This window comes from Haemaphysalis longicornis, unplaced genomic scaffold (assembly GCF_048455015.1).
Source record: "Haemaphysalis longicornis isolate Haplotype H1 unplaced genomic scaffold, Haemaphysalis longicornis Haplotype H1 scaffold_9, whole genome shotgun sequence".
In the NCBI taxonomy this organism is placed as follows: domain Eukaryota; kingdom Metazoa; phylum Arthropoda; class Arachnida; order Ixodida; family Ixodidae; genus Haemaphysalis; species Haemaphysalis longicornis.
Window position 1 is genome coordinate 64,708,571 of NW_027526460.1, and position 14,314 is coordinate 64,722,884.

The 14,314-nt window shown below is 47.7% G+C and overlaps 1 protein-coding gene across 1 annotated transcript in view; it reads right to left on the bottom strand.

The window, feature by feature from the left end:
• The window catches only part of LOC144151358 (sulfotransferase 1C2-like), a 39,264-nt gene extending 25,286 nt beyond the window's left edge, over positions 1-13,978 (bottom strand). The window contains exon 1 of the mRNA XM_077682379.1: positions 13,916-13,978. The gene's annotated coding sequence lies outside the window, so the exon portion shown is untranslated. The remainder of the gene's footprint in view (positions 1-13,915) is intronic.
• Positions 13,979-14,314: the final 336 nt, after the last annotated feature.

The window sequence follows — 14,314 nt, forward strand, 5'->3', positions numbered from 1 at the left end:
GCGTGCCATTTGCCCGGCCCATTCTCCCGGGGCGACATTATGGCGCGTCATTTTCTTTTCGGTGACTGTAATTTTTTTAATTAAAGTAAAGTAAGGTTGGACGATCTTCTGAAGAAGAAGATCGGGTCAGCCGCTTTCCCGAAGTAGCACTGGGGCGTTATTCCTTCTTCCCTCGGATGCGATAATTTAGATAGGGTCCAAAGTAAAATGGCGGTAAACACTATTCACCCCCCCCCCCTTCCCTCTCCTCTCGGGTCTAGGACAGTTCGGTGTACGGACATTTCGGTGTAGGGATATTTATTTGGGTGCACGGACGTTTCGATGTAGGGACATTTGCACGGACGTTTCAGTGCGCAAGCACTCCGGCAAACGAATGATCTGTCCTTGTTTTAAACAGTCATTCTGTATTGCCGCGTAACTTGGGTTATGGAGCCCAATAATCTACTGCAGTGGTTGCAAATTTACATTGATGCCATTTTTATTGGCGCGAGTTATTTGAATAAGCTGAGCAGTTCAATATTTCTGTTTATACCTTGTTCAGGAAACATTTATTACGCAGCCAACTAATTAAATCCTTTCGCAGACCCTTTTATTTACTACAGCACTTTATAATGCAGATTCGCTCTTTTTTGCCTCATGCACATCAGCTAAGGAAATCAGCCGATGTTTACGATGTATTTTGCAAGTGATTTTCTCTAAATAAAAGGCACACTCCTACTATCGCAAGACAGCACCTTTACAAACATTCTGTTGCTCCCAAAATGCAGAAAATATGAAGTGTTTCATGCCGGCAGCGCTGTGATGCTAAAATAAACTTGCAAATACTGTTGTCGGCAGCTTTTTCTTACTCAGTCTAGGATATCGTCGTGAAGGAAGAATGGGCCTTTTTGAAGACAGCTGCAGCTTCTATCTCACTTAATCTTGCTAAAGCGTGTATGGACGGTTCCAGGCCTCGCAGTTGTTTTTGCGGTTTTAATCCAATTACTTGCATTAAAATTTTTAGTCCATGCTCAGCCCTACCATCCATCCATCCCTCCATCCATCCATCCATCCATCCATCCATCCATCCATCCATCCATCCATCCATCCATCCATCCATCCATCCATCCATCCATCCATCCATCCATCCATCCATCCATCCATCCATCCATCCATCTATCCATCCGTCCGTCCGTCCGTCTGTCTATCTGTCTACCCAATTTTCTTTGTTAGATTTTAGCCTCCAAATTCGTTAATTTCGGCCCCTTATAGGAATATTAAAGCATTCAATCTCTTTCTCAACTCTTTAGCTAAAACGCAAAGGGACAAAATAAAATCGCAAAAAAGTTCACATCCGACTAACTTGAACAGAAAGACGTTGACTGAGCCATGGGACAATTTTTTCTAGATGGTCACTGGGACCATTTTTTCCGGGACCATTTTTTCTGGGACCATTTTCTCCGGAGCCATTTTTTCCGGGAACATTTTTTGCGGGACCATATTTTCCATTTACGTACCCAGACACCTTCACTACCATTTGGGAGAGTTGTGCCGCTTGGGCCACCGCTTTCAGTATCTCCCAGTAGGTCGTCTTCTGTTCCTTCGAAGTGCACGGTTTGTAATTGAAAGCCACATAAATTAATTGGCCCCACATCAACTAGAGCCCGTTTCCAATCGTCTGAAACCCACCTCCTTTGATGGCTGCTTAAAAAAAAAGGATGCTTAGATTCGCATGCAAACGTTTCAGATGCGAAGCATCTCATGCTCGGGGCTGTGTCCCTCCCTCCCTCGTTGTCGTTGTCCGCCTTCCGCACTCTACTGCGCATGCGCGACTCTTCAGCCCAGTCAGCGCTTGGGCTGACGTCATCGCAGTCCACTATAAAAAGAAATAATTGGGGGGCACCCGGTCTCGATCCCACGACTTTCTGGCCGCAACGGAAGTTACGTGGCGCTCTTCCCACTGCGCTACAAACCGAGACCAGAGCATGTGCTACGAACGCGCCTTATGTCCTTCACTCATTCAAACTACGTCAAGAAGCTACTCATACAACGAAGGCACGCGAAGCTGAACGTCAATGGAAACGACGAACTGAAAACTAATTGGAACTTCAGTCGACCCCATGGCTGCTTCGAATACTACTTAGGGTTCCCCTACGGGAAGATGGTGCAATTTTTTTTTCCAGATTTTTTCGCGAAAGTAGGGGAGGGTCTTTAGAATTGGGGGTAATTAGAATCGCGTCAATACGGTATGTTCCTCTTCTATAAACACGTGGAAGGCCGCTTGTACTATCTCGTTACCTCAAGGTCACCGCGAGTTGACTGAGAGGGTACAAAAAGTAGCTTTCGCATATTGTACCCTATAGACTTAAGGTTACACCTTTGAGCTTTCAACCATCTGTCTACCACATGTTCATAGGCTCTTGAACAACTCCTTCAACAACCAACATCTCCACTCTCTCCCTACGCAAAACTGCGCCGTTCAGTCCAGCCTACACAATATAGCACAACACTTTAAAAGACTGACAATGTCGCTTTCTCGCTAAACTGACACTACCCTGCTTCTGTTCTCTATATTGACCACCACCCGCAGCTGCAATCTTTCACGATCCTACCTTATTCGGTGATTAAAAATCCCGGGCCGTCTCCACTGACGTAAAACCTGGTGAAGGGCGACGCGTGTAGTGTATGAGTATTCTGGGCGCCTTGGCGTTTTTGCCAACGGAGATGAAACCGTTGGGGGGGGGGAGGTATATGGCTTTGCTGTAAAGGCGTCTTGTCTTCGACGCACGAAGCTCTCTTGCGCGAGGCGTAAACGAGTGTCCCGCTCTTTTTTTAGTACGCGTTACGTTCTACCGCGAGGCGTTAGCACCGTGAACACATGAGAGGACGATTTTATAAAACGACGACAGGAGAAGCCAACAGCCCATGCCACTAAGGGGCTTCGCCTCAATGCTTGCGCTCCTCTTTCTCTGGTGACTCATTGCTCGTGAAGTGGAAGTCTTCAATCCAGTAATAACTCCGTTCCAAAACGCTTCCCGCAGGACGCCAATACAACGATATCGCGTCATAGATCTCAAGAAGCAAATGGTTTTCTGCAACTCTTCCTTGATGTCTTAGCATAGACGTGCCTCCGCAGCATTAGCGGCTTTAGTAAGGCTTGATTATCGCGTGAGCGGTGCACATTCATTTAATAATACGGTCACAGACCAGCAAGACGACACAATTACGTTACAACACTAGCCAAAGGTTTCTGATAATCAGTGGCGTAAATCCAGAAAAATCACAAGGGGGGACACACCTCTTGCCAAGGCGGCCATTTTGTTTTTTGCTTTATTTTTATTTACATACAAATTGCTATCGTGATTTCAATTAAAATAAGAAAAACGAGCATGCTTTCATACCTCACGTAATTGCACTGTGCTATTGCAGACGTTAAAAAAAGATCAATAAGAAATACTCTGTACAATATGAGTACTGATCACCTATGACATGTTTCCTAGCTTTCGACACTTCTAGAGGGTCCAAAAACGAGAGCGCGGTTTTTGCACGCACTGACAAAGTTTTTCAACAACCCTGGAAACGTTATGAGGTCTATAATGTATTGATGAACGTGTGCCAAAGCCATACAGTTGAGGCGTTCCTCCCCCATCGTACTACGCAGCCATGTTTTCAGTCTTCCCAAGGCACTGAACGATCTCTCTGCTTCACAGGAAGAGACCGGCATCACTAAGATAATCCTGAGAACACTCTCCACTTCCTTGAAATACTGGCGGGTGGACGTGTGCATGTTCCGGAGTACTGCTGCAACGTCGTCGACGGACTTGAGGTTGCAGTGTTCTTCGTGCAACAAGCGCACGCGAGACACGACTTTACCGATATCGATGCTCTTGTATCGTCGGATCACGTCCAAATCTGCTTCTGGTGACCGGTTCAGAAGGACAAGTTCCAGTGCCCTGTACGTCACGATTCCCTCAGAATCTGGATTAAACCTCTTCTCAATGCCCGCTACAGCTGCATCAATTATTGAAAAAAATATTCGTCGAAAGTAGGCCCTTGCTTCAACTGGGGCGTCACTGGCACTCCCGTTTTCGTACCTCGCTGGTGATAAAAACAACAGTTAGTGAGTGACAAAAACAACAGTTGTTTTAGCTTTTAAAGGTAAATGAAAGATGAATCTCAAGGGGGGGACACTTGCAAGGGGTGTCCCCCCCAGCCCCATCACAAGGGGGGTCAGGACCCCCCTGACCCCCCCATGATTTACGCCACTGCTGATAATACATCATTGGCCTGGTTCATCACAGCTACATTTAGGAATTTACCGCTAGGTGTACAAAGCGGGTACGCCAACTGCTCGCTACTACTGTCTAACAGCAGAGCTGTAGAAGCGTTGTTCTGTCCATGCGGATGTGGCGAGGAGGCAAGGAGCCCACAAGCAGATGTTGAGAGTGCGCGCTTCAAGAAAGAAGTGCGGGTGGGGTGGATCTGGGCAATCGAACCCCGGACCTCCACGCCCTCAAAATGGTACCTTCCCACTTGGCCACCCCAAAGGCGCTAGGGGTACGGGGTTACTAGCGGCAGGGAATAGCAACATGTGCAGCCAATTGGAAAGAAAAAAAGGCCTCCCCTAGTCGGAATCGAACCAGGGTCTCTCATTATAAAAGCGGCGTCTATCCGATGGCGCTACCGTTGCACTCGGCTCGCCACACACTTCCTTTGCGGTTATAGCGCATGCGCTGGTTGAAGGGGAGTTTTGATTCGGACTTTTACTGTTTGTATTTTGGAATTTAGTATTGTGGATTGTGGATTGTGGATTGTGAAAGAGCGACCTGCATTTGTTTGAAGCGCTCATTATACAGGGGCTTTGAGGTTGGGTACCCAGCTGGTTTCCGGTTACAGCTGTGCTTGTGAAAAACGTGGAGAGGTCTTTGTGAGCAAGCGATGGTGCGACCTTCATATGTGTTTGAACCTTTTAAACGTAGCTGAATCCACGTATCATTGATTGTTGGTCTGTCTCATTGCGCATTATTGGGTCGTTGCTGCAACTTAGTGGTGACACCGAGGAAAACCCTGGTCCTGACACTTAGCTGTAAGAGACACTCTTATTTTTCACCGATCAAATCTTCACAATATACTCTGAAGACTGGTCTACAGAGTACAGAGACCACACCTGCGTCCATAGTGGCCGTTCTTGCCACACTTAAACAGTACCACGAGAAGGTTGTTGATGACTTTGCCGAAGCAGTAACTGCCGTTCATTGTGAAGTCAAGGAGATGAATTTAAGATATCGATGATTTAGACAATCGTACACGTCGGAACAATCTAGTTGTGTATTTGCGCTGCGTAGCTAGCCCCAAGAGGCGGGTTTGATTCCTGGTAGCGGCGGCCGCTTTTTTGATGGAGGCGATAAGCAAAAACGCCCGTGAGCTGGAGATTTCAGTGTAGGTTAAAGATTCCCAGGGCGCCGAGATTAATCCCGAGCCCTCCACTACGGCACGTCTCATCGCCTGTGTAGCGTTGGCGCGTTAAACTATACAATCAATCAATCAACCTAGTTGTGTATGGCGTAAACGAGAAGGAGGATGAAGCTCATGGAACTCTTTCGGGAAGTGTCGTGACCAACATCATTGCGTGCGGGCCAGGGATAAAAGTGACATCGGTCGAGCGCAAATACTTCATTGGCAAGAAAAAAGCCACGCGGGAGCGACCTGCTGTGATTCGATTTATGACTCCACAGAAAAAATGGCAATGCTACAGAACTGTTTCAAGCTGAAGTGTTCAACTATATCTGTTTCGCAGGATTTTTCACTGGCTGTCCGTGAAACAGATCGGAACCTGTGGCAATTGAAAAAACTTAACCTCGACAACAGCGATAAAGGCGTTCTAGTGTATGAAAACCTAAAATAAAAAAGCTCGTATGTATCAGACAACCCACAGAATAAGCGAGTGGTAATAAACCGATCCTATGACGATTTACCTGCGGATGCCAGGAATTCTGACGCATGACGCAACAGGAATACTACACCGCTTGCATTACTATGTTTCGATGCGAGATGTATTTTGAACAGATAAATTAGAAGAGTGGTTGTTGCTGTATTTTCCTGATATATAAACGTGGCTAAATACTGGCATACATAATTCCAAACTAATTCCTGTGCCCCTTACCCTGCTACGTACCGATAGTGACGTCCGAATGGTGCTACGTACGGATAGGGGGCGTAGCTATTGCCATAATATAGTCTTTCATTTTTCGCCCATCAAGGCATCCCTAACCACAGAAGTACCTGGTGCACTATTAAGGTTAATAATACTTCAATTCTTATAGACGGAATCTATAGAAAAGCAAACGACCATTAAAGATTACCTAATTCAAATGTACTATTTCCTTTACCTGAATGTAATTGAGCGCACTCAACTTTTGATAACAGGGATTTCAGCCGCGGTGACATTGACTGGAATCAGCTTATCTGGTAGTCACGACGTAAAAGGCTGTGAGCGGCTTTTACATATTTTGTATAGATACTTGCTATATCGGTTGGCAAAAGAACCCACGTGCATAAAAATGCTCATTCAGTACTTGATCTGGCCTTTGTATCCCGTCCCGACGATTAACCCCTGAAGTAAGTATAGAAGAAAGCATTTCTGATAACCATATGCTTTTACTTACATTTGGTAACTAAAATCAGAATTCCAACCGCAACAATAATCTCTTAAGGGTTCCAATCAAGCAATATAACAGGGCAAACGACGAAAGCATTATCGATCATCGAGAAATAGTGTCTGAGGAATTGTCATGTTATTCTCATAGAAGCATTAAGTAGTTAAGGGTAAAGTTTAAACAAGCAATAGAGTTTTGCGAAGCCAACTCCAGTGAAACCAAACTGCCTCGCTGCATTGGTGTGCGCTTACATAAGTCCTCGCAATAGAAAAAGCTTCCTATAAACCGGTAATGGCTGTCATAAAGCCAATAGGACACGCTGGTTTGTGACATTTACAAATCCTTGTTCCAGTTACTTACGACGGCTCCTGTACATTCTTTAATCCTGTTTTTGTGCCTAATACAGCCGAGATTACAAGGCAAGCTGGTCGTCACCTGTTCTAGCGTCCATGCTTTTGATTTCACACTTTGTCGCCTTGTTTTACCGATGATGTGTAGCGTTTAATAGTGTCGCACTGTGTTATGTGCGTTACAATAGTCTGTACAATGTTATTATAACTGTGCGGTAACTGAACCGTAGAGCTGAGAAAGAGCATATATTTTTTTTTGCGTGCTTTGACAGCGACGTGGCCGATTTATAATGGTTTATTTATTTTACGGCTGAATAGGTACCGACGCACAGTGCACCCATTTTTGTATTCATGCATACAGCGCGCCGTGACTGCCAACTTCCTGCGAGAGCCTGACAAGGGTTACAGTATTGATAAAAAATAAAAATTTACTCTCCATGAGGGAGGGGGGAAGGAAATAAATTAGCTGCGTCCTGCACATGTGTCTGGAAGCGGGGCTGAAACCAGAGGAATCTGCAATGTAAATTTGGGCACATAAAGTATGTCCACATGGAAGAGTGCCTTTTTAAAAGAGAAGCTGTCAATTGATCTATGGGCTACGGCGTCCGGCGTACCCGGCGCACGTGAGCGCCCACCTCGCGGGGACCACCCGACCGTTAAAAAATAAGAAATCGCCGAGCGCTCGTGAGCGCGTGCCTCGCGCCGACCGCCCAGCCTCCCTGTCACCATTTATCAAGCCAACCATTGGCCAAGATTGGCGAAAAAAAACCTCAGCTTTCACCGTAATCGTGGGAACACTTCCAAAAAACTGAAGGAGGCTCAGCACTTATAGCAACAAGAATTGAGTAAAGGCCGTTGCGGCAGCGAAGAAGAAGCAAATCCGCGGCAATCGTGGACTTAAAACTGTCGTGATGGCCGTGAAGGTGGCGCACAGCTTCGCTACCTTCAAATCTTACGCGTTAGTGGAAGCTCCTTAATTTTTAGTGCGTAGGTTTGGTGTTACACTTAGAATGAGCACACGTTCAAATGACACGTTGGTGAACTTCCTGATGTGTGCTGGGGCTTTTGTATTGTGGCGAAATCGTGGTGCCGAGTGTCTTCTCGCCCGACCGCAACGGTCGATGTTTCCATTGTTGTGGCGTGTCCGGTCAGTCCTTATGAGTCACTTGGAAAATGAGTTGGCAGTTCTAGGCGAAGAAGCCTTCCTGTTACGCTGGTCCACGCGTTTCATAGTGACCAGGAACAACATCCTGAGCATCACTATTGTGCCGTATTGACTTTCAACGAGTTTATGAACTCTTTCTGTGAACACATGTGAACTTTTTATGGATTGATTTCGGAGTAGCTTGTTTTACCACCATAGACATTTGTCGTGCAAAGTGTTGACTGCCCGGAGTATTTGGAAACTGATTAGATTTTGTTTTTTCTGTATTTCGGGCAGCGCTGTTACCACTAGTCGCTGCGTGCTGATATGTGGCTTTATAATAAATTCTCTTCTCGTGTCTCCGAGACATTGTAAACGAAACCCTGGCTGGAAAATGCCAGAAAGTATACGATACGGTCATATCGCGTCAACAACTCCGTCAACCTCAGCGGAGTCCCAGTCAACACGCTTCGCGATATTGCCCGGAACATGCGCTTCTGAGCTGACATGTTAACCGAGAGCAAATAAACAGTTTTGCTAATTTCATGCTCGACTTGTTTACTGCGTCATCTCTGCCATTATTTTTTTTTAAATTTTTCTGTCATATAATAAAAACGTGACTCCAATTATCATTTCAATATAACTAATAAGGTTGCGTAATTCAACCTAACTTCTCTGCCTCAAAAGCTACTCACACTCGCCTATACTTTTTTCTAAACGCGATAGCAGGCGCTAACAATGTTTTAACTGTCGAAAACCAGCTTTTAATGAAAGTTTTGCGTGTATTGACAATTCCCGAAACACAGGTATTCCTCGTGCGAAATTCCCTATGAGAAGTTGGCATTCCCTACCAGTTTACCTATGAGGAATTGGCCTTTGAAAAATGGACTTGTGACGAGTGGGACAATACGCATACCAGTCATATATTCGGAATTGTGTATACATCACAGTAAATTTCAGGACTTTTCGTCCTTCAGGAACGCGTTGCCGTGTCTAGTGTCACCATTAGGGACGCGGCAAACTCTGATGCCCAAATTATGTACACTTTATATAAAGTACAGGAATATATAGCATATATACAAGACAACTGATATAGCGCTCAGTGGGTCTTATAAAGTGCTTGCCGGAGTCTAATTGGCGCACCGGTACTGTCCCTGCGCCCTGTAGCAAGTTGGACAGAAAAAACCATCTTGCTCTCAAAGGGCCAAACATCATGCTTAGCCCTTCGAGAGCAAGAAGGTTCAACCCAGAATCAAGTAAGCTGGGGCCATTTAAAGTTTGCCTGCATTTTTATGCGAGGTTGGCTCTTGTGTAGCCTCTGCTTTAACTCGTGAAAAAAAAAAAAAAAAAAAAAACATGCAACAAGCTCCACCGCCAAAACAACCTTCTTCGTCCGGCCAACAATTCAACTCTACCAACGCTTCGCTATCAAAACGCAGCGTAACGGCCGCTGTTTGCCAGTGCTGCGCTACAGCTGCCTTATCATTCGCAGCCGGCGGAGCGGCGCTGGACTATCGCGTTGCCACGAAGAAGTCGGCTCTTTTCTTTCTACATTTATGCTTGATAAACAAACGTTGACGCTGAAGCCGGAAATTTTAAAAACTGAACTGAATGCGGCACGTGGTGGCCAAAGCCAGTACTACTGGCCATGAGCCGGAAAGCTGGACATGCCAAGCTACATTGCAACATTGCATTAACATGTTTTTTGATTGCATTATAATGCAACCTTGCGTTATCATATGTTGTTATCTTTGACATGACTGTCCCGCACACGGCTTATTTAAACACTGCGTCTTCACTCCCCAGTGGCATGAAGAAAGCGGGTGGGTGTGTGGCCTCATGTTCCAGGTGTGAGATGGTGGGTGTGGACAGTTCATGATTTTATGCAGAGAGATGCCTAGAATCCGGGACTGGAAAAGATATCCACATGTATGTCCACTAAAATAAAGCTGGAGTCCTTCCAGGTTTTTACTCCCTATGGACAGGCGCGTGTCGTTCGCTCGGAGGAAAAACAGCGGAAGGGTGCGAATGGGTGCGAATGAGTGAATGGGTGCAAAAGCAACAGAAAGACGCTACTGTCGCCGTTTTCACCAGCTCGCCGAGTAGCTGGGAATCTCTCCCGAATGAACAGCAACGTCGACATGAACCAATATTTCTTGTGCAGCGTGAAGGGCGGCTTTTTGGCGGTGCCTTGTACTCCTAAGCACGCCCACGTAACTCGTTGTCGGTTCATCAGGCGTGAACTGGGAGTGGAGGGAAGGGGGGGGGGGTGGAGTGCACGCGCAGATAAAGGTTTCAGGCCCTCACTGATGACATGCCCGTTGTGCTGGCGGGAGGTGTAAACGTGTACGTCCACCGCCTCATTGTGAACTTTCCCGAGTCCTCAGGGGTCGAGCGGATTGGGTTGGTGTGTTTCGCAGACAATAAGATGCCTACGTCGCGGAAGTAGTGTGTACGAGATTTCGGCGCACGTTAAAGATCCCCAGGTGGTCAAAATTAATCCGGAGCCCTCCACTACGGCGCGCCTCATCGCCTGCGTTGCGTCGGCGCGTTAAACCCTACAATCAATCAAACGTCGCGGAAGTAAAACACACAGCTCCATGTTTGTCCACTAGAATAAATCGCGAGTCCTTGAAAGTTTCATTGAGCTAAGTGCTCATTGCTCGATCACAAATTACAAACAAACGTGTTTTGTTTCACGCATTTCGTGTACTGCATCCAGCTTCGCAGGTAATCCTTTTTCACAGAGTGGAAGGGCACTAATTTTTTTCTTCATGCGTATGGTCGACGTAGGAACAGTTTTCAAGTAGCATAGAACACAGAACGTTGCTCTCCCATAGCCTGAGCTAACTGAAAAAACTCCCAAGCATTTCCCCGAGGGTGAACATGGTTAAGTGCGAATGCACGGGGTGATGCTATGAGGGGGAGTAAAGTTAAAATCCGTTGGCATTCGCCCGTGAGCGCGCGCGAGCCGACCCACGGAGGTCTGGCAGTTTATCGCTGCATATATAGGGGGGTACGCCGCGCCGAGCGCGCCGAGCCAGGTGGCTGAGAGAGGAGGCGAGCACAAGGGGAGAGGGACAGCGGCGCACGGCAGCTGCAGCCGAGCGAGGGGGAGAGGAGAGAGTGTGACGTCACGGTGGAGAGAGAGGCGCGCGGCAGCTGCTGGGGAGAGGAGGCGCGCTGTGACGTCATACCATGACGTCACGGCGCGAGGAGCGGTGCGGGGAGCGGCGCGCACCCGCGCAGCCACGGCGAGGAGGCGGAGGGAGCGCGGTCACGTGGTGAAGTGACGTCACCGCGCCTTTGCTACCGACGCTCCTCTCCGCTCCACGTCGTTGCTAGGGAGAGGAGGACTGCGGACGCCGCCGCCGCCGCCGGCGGTGGAAGGTTTGGGGTCGCTTATAAAGTGCATTCGCACTTAAAAGGTTGCTTCTGCGCGAGCATGCAAGCGGACGCCAGAAGCGCAGCAAGCTGAGCTGACACTGCTGGGGTGGCACCGCCTTATAAACGAGTAGAAATTATGTTATATTTTCACAAACTAAATGATTATTCACGCTAAATTTTACGCCGCACGATTTACAAATGGCAGGGTACACGTATACTAACGGGTTGAAGGTGAGGCGATAGCATCAAATAAACAAATTAGACGCAATTAAAGGACGTGGAACAAGCACTAAATCGCACGTCCCTTGCCTGTTTAGAACATTAGATGTGTACTACGTTTACATAATATAGCCGCATAGACGCTGCGCGTCCCAAATATTATACGCATGCGATCGTCACTGACTGTGTTCGTTATCTTAAAGTGCAGGGTTCAACAACCTACGGCCCGCATGCAACCCGCGGGTCAGTATTTGGCGGGTGCCAGCACGTCGTCGGAAGCCCCACCCCTTCTCCTGTCACTCACTTTGTGATGGCCGACATGGCAGTTCTGACCTCAAATGGGGTTAGACGCGTGAGACAAGAACAGAGAATTGATCGCTTCCGGTTGCATTGTACTCCATCCTCCCACTCATCCAGATGCTCAATCATTGTCAAATGTTATTGGCAGTTCACTGTGCTGCTGAGCACGAGGTCGCGGGTTTGATTCCCGGCCACGGCGGCCGCTTTTCTAATGGAGGCGAAAAGCAAAAACGCCCGTGTGTACGATATTTCGGCGCACGTTAAAGATTTCCAATTGGTCGAAATTAATCCGGAGCCCTCCACTACGGCGCGCCTCATCGCCTGCGTTGCGTCGGAGCGTTAAACCCCACAATCAAATCAAATCTATTGGCAATTCACTGAATTATTGCTCTTTGATTTCGAAGCCCCCCTCCCACTCCCAGCCTATTTACCGTCCAGCCCTCCACCGTGTCGACTTCGTGCAACTTGGACCTCCACCTCAAAACGATGCCGCCCCGGTTGTCGTCTATTAAGTGCGAACTGGGAATAGATGAGGAAAGAAAGGTAATAAATAAAGTGGGCGCAAACAAGGAAATAGAACGGCACCTCAGTTCTCTCGACCGCTTTGTTTTACGGCCTAACTTCCCGAGTCACAAAACAGATTTCACGCGTCTGACTGTAGCTGTATCTTGTCACTGAGCCACGATGCTATAAAAAGGCAAGCCAACGCTGCACCACGTATTCCTAATAGCGGCGCAAACCAGCTGTGATTAATGACAGTGCACGCGTAAGGGCACAGGTGCGCAAACAAAGCAGCTCACCGCAGCACACGAGCCTGCGTGGGCCACCGGACTCGCTTTTTTTACGCACGATCGTGCGTTCCTCTTCTTTTTGAGCGGCGGTTCTTGAAAAGTCCTTTTCACCTAGTATTAGTTTGAACAAGAATCTTTCACTTCAAATTCCACTTTATACGACCATTGGTGAACCTGCGAGTGGCAGAGCGCCGTCACCACCCCAACAGTTTCCTCGACGCCGTAAACGTATTTAGCGCGGCAAAGTTTTTTTTTTCTTTTGTGCCAGGTTGATCGTCGGAAGGGATCGGACGCGCCGGGGATCGGCTGCAGACCATGTCGCAAAACATTTGGGAGTACCGAACTCATTTCACTTCCATAAACACGGGATGGTATGGGACCCCCGCAGCTTTGTGCTACCCGAAAGTACTACCCGGAACTCGGTTTGGCCTCTGGTCGTGTTGTTCCACCTAGGCAGCACAGGAGCTCCACAGAAAATTTCCAGGGCGGTGGCCCTCGAGATAGCGCGGACCAAATGCATTTTCGCCTCTGGATTTCTAATCTCAATAATATACTCCGTATGTGTGCACTGACGGCATCAGCACGATGAGTAAAACCAACTGAAAGTATTCACTATGTCAAAAGGACTTTCGGGCCAGGTATTTCCATTTCTCTGGGGATCTAATTTTTTAAAAATGCTCTTATGCACTTCGTACAGATGGATAGCCACTGAAGCTGCAACGTGCGGCCGGTGTTCGGCATTGCTACGTTGACGCTACTCCGCTACCCGGCCGTTGTCGCTCAAACTGTGCTTCGCGCCGTATAGCTCCTTGCGCGCGCACTCGGCTGCGATAAACCCAGCCCATATCCCTCCCCTTGCTTCTAACTCCTCTCCAGCCTGGTTTTGTCGCGCATGCGCATGTGGTTGCGCCGAATGAGTCTTCTGCGAGCACGAAACCACCGGCCATGTCTTTCTCATAACCATGCAAAGCTTCGCTTTAAAAAAAAATACGCTGGCGTACTGCGTAACCACCAAACTCGAGTAAAACATAATGCCGTTTATCATTAGGCAAGAAATGCAGCGAATCAATGGCAGTCGAACCAACCCACCTTTCTCCGCAATCTGTCGTAGGGAACGCTGCAAGCACGGCGGGGCACGAGTCTACCTTCTCCGTCCCTGGCGCGGCTGCTCCGTAATGCATGCGGCGGCGGCGCTGCGAGCGACCTGAGCTTAACGCCTCTAAAGCCCCTGAGCTCTGTAGCAGGCGCCCCTCCTAACGCAGCCGCTTACAACTGCGCTCGTTGCTCTTCTTTTGGTTTACATTTCGGGGTACGAAGCAGATGGTATATGTACCGTTTTATGGCAAAAATACACATTATATATGCATGAGAGGGTTCATTGGAAACTAAACCAGGAAAAGAACACGCATTTTTTTGCCATCTGCAGCACAGCGTAAAAGATAAATCACTCCATCCCATCAGTGCAAGATCCATGGTGTAGGATTCTGG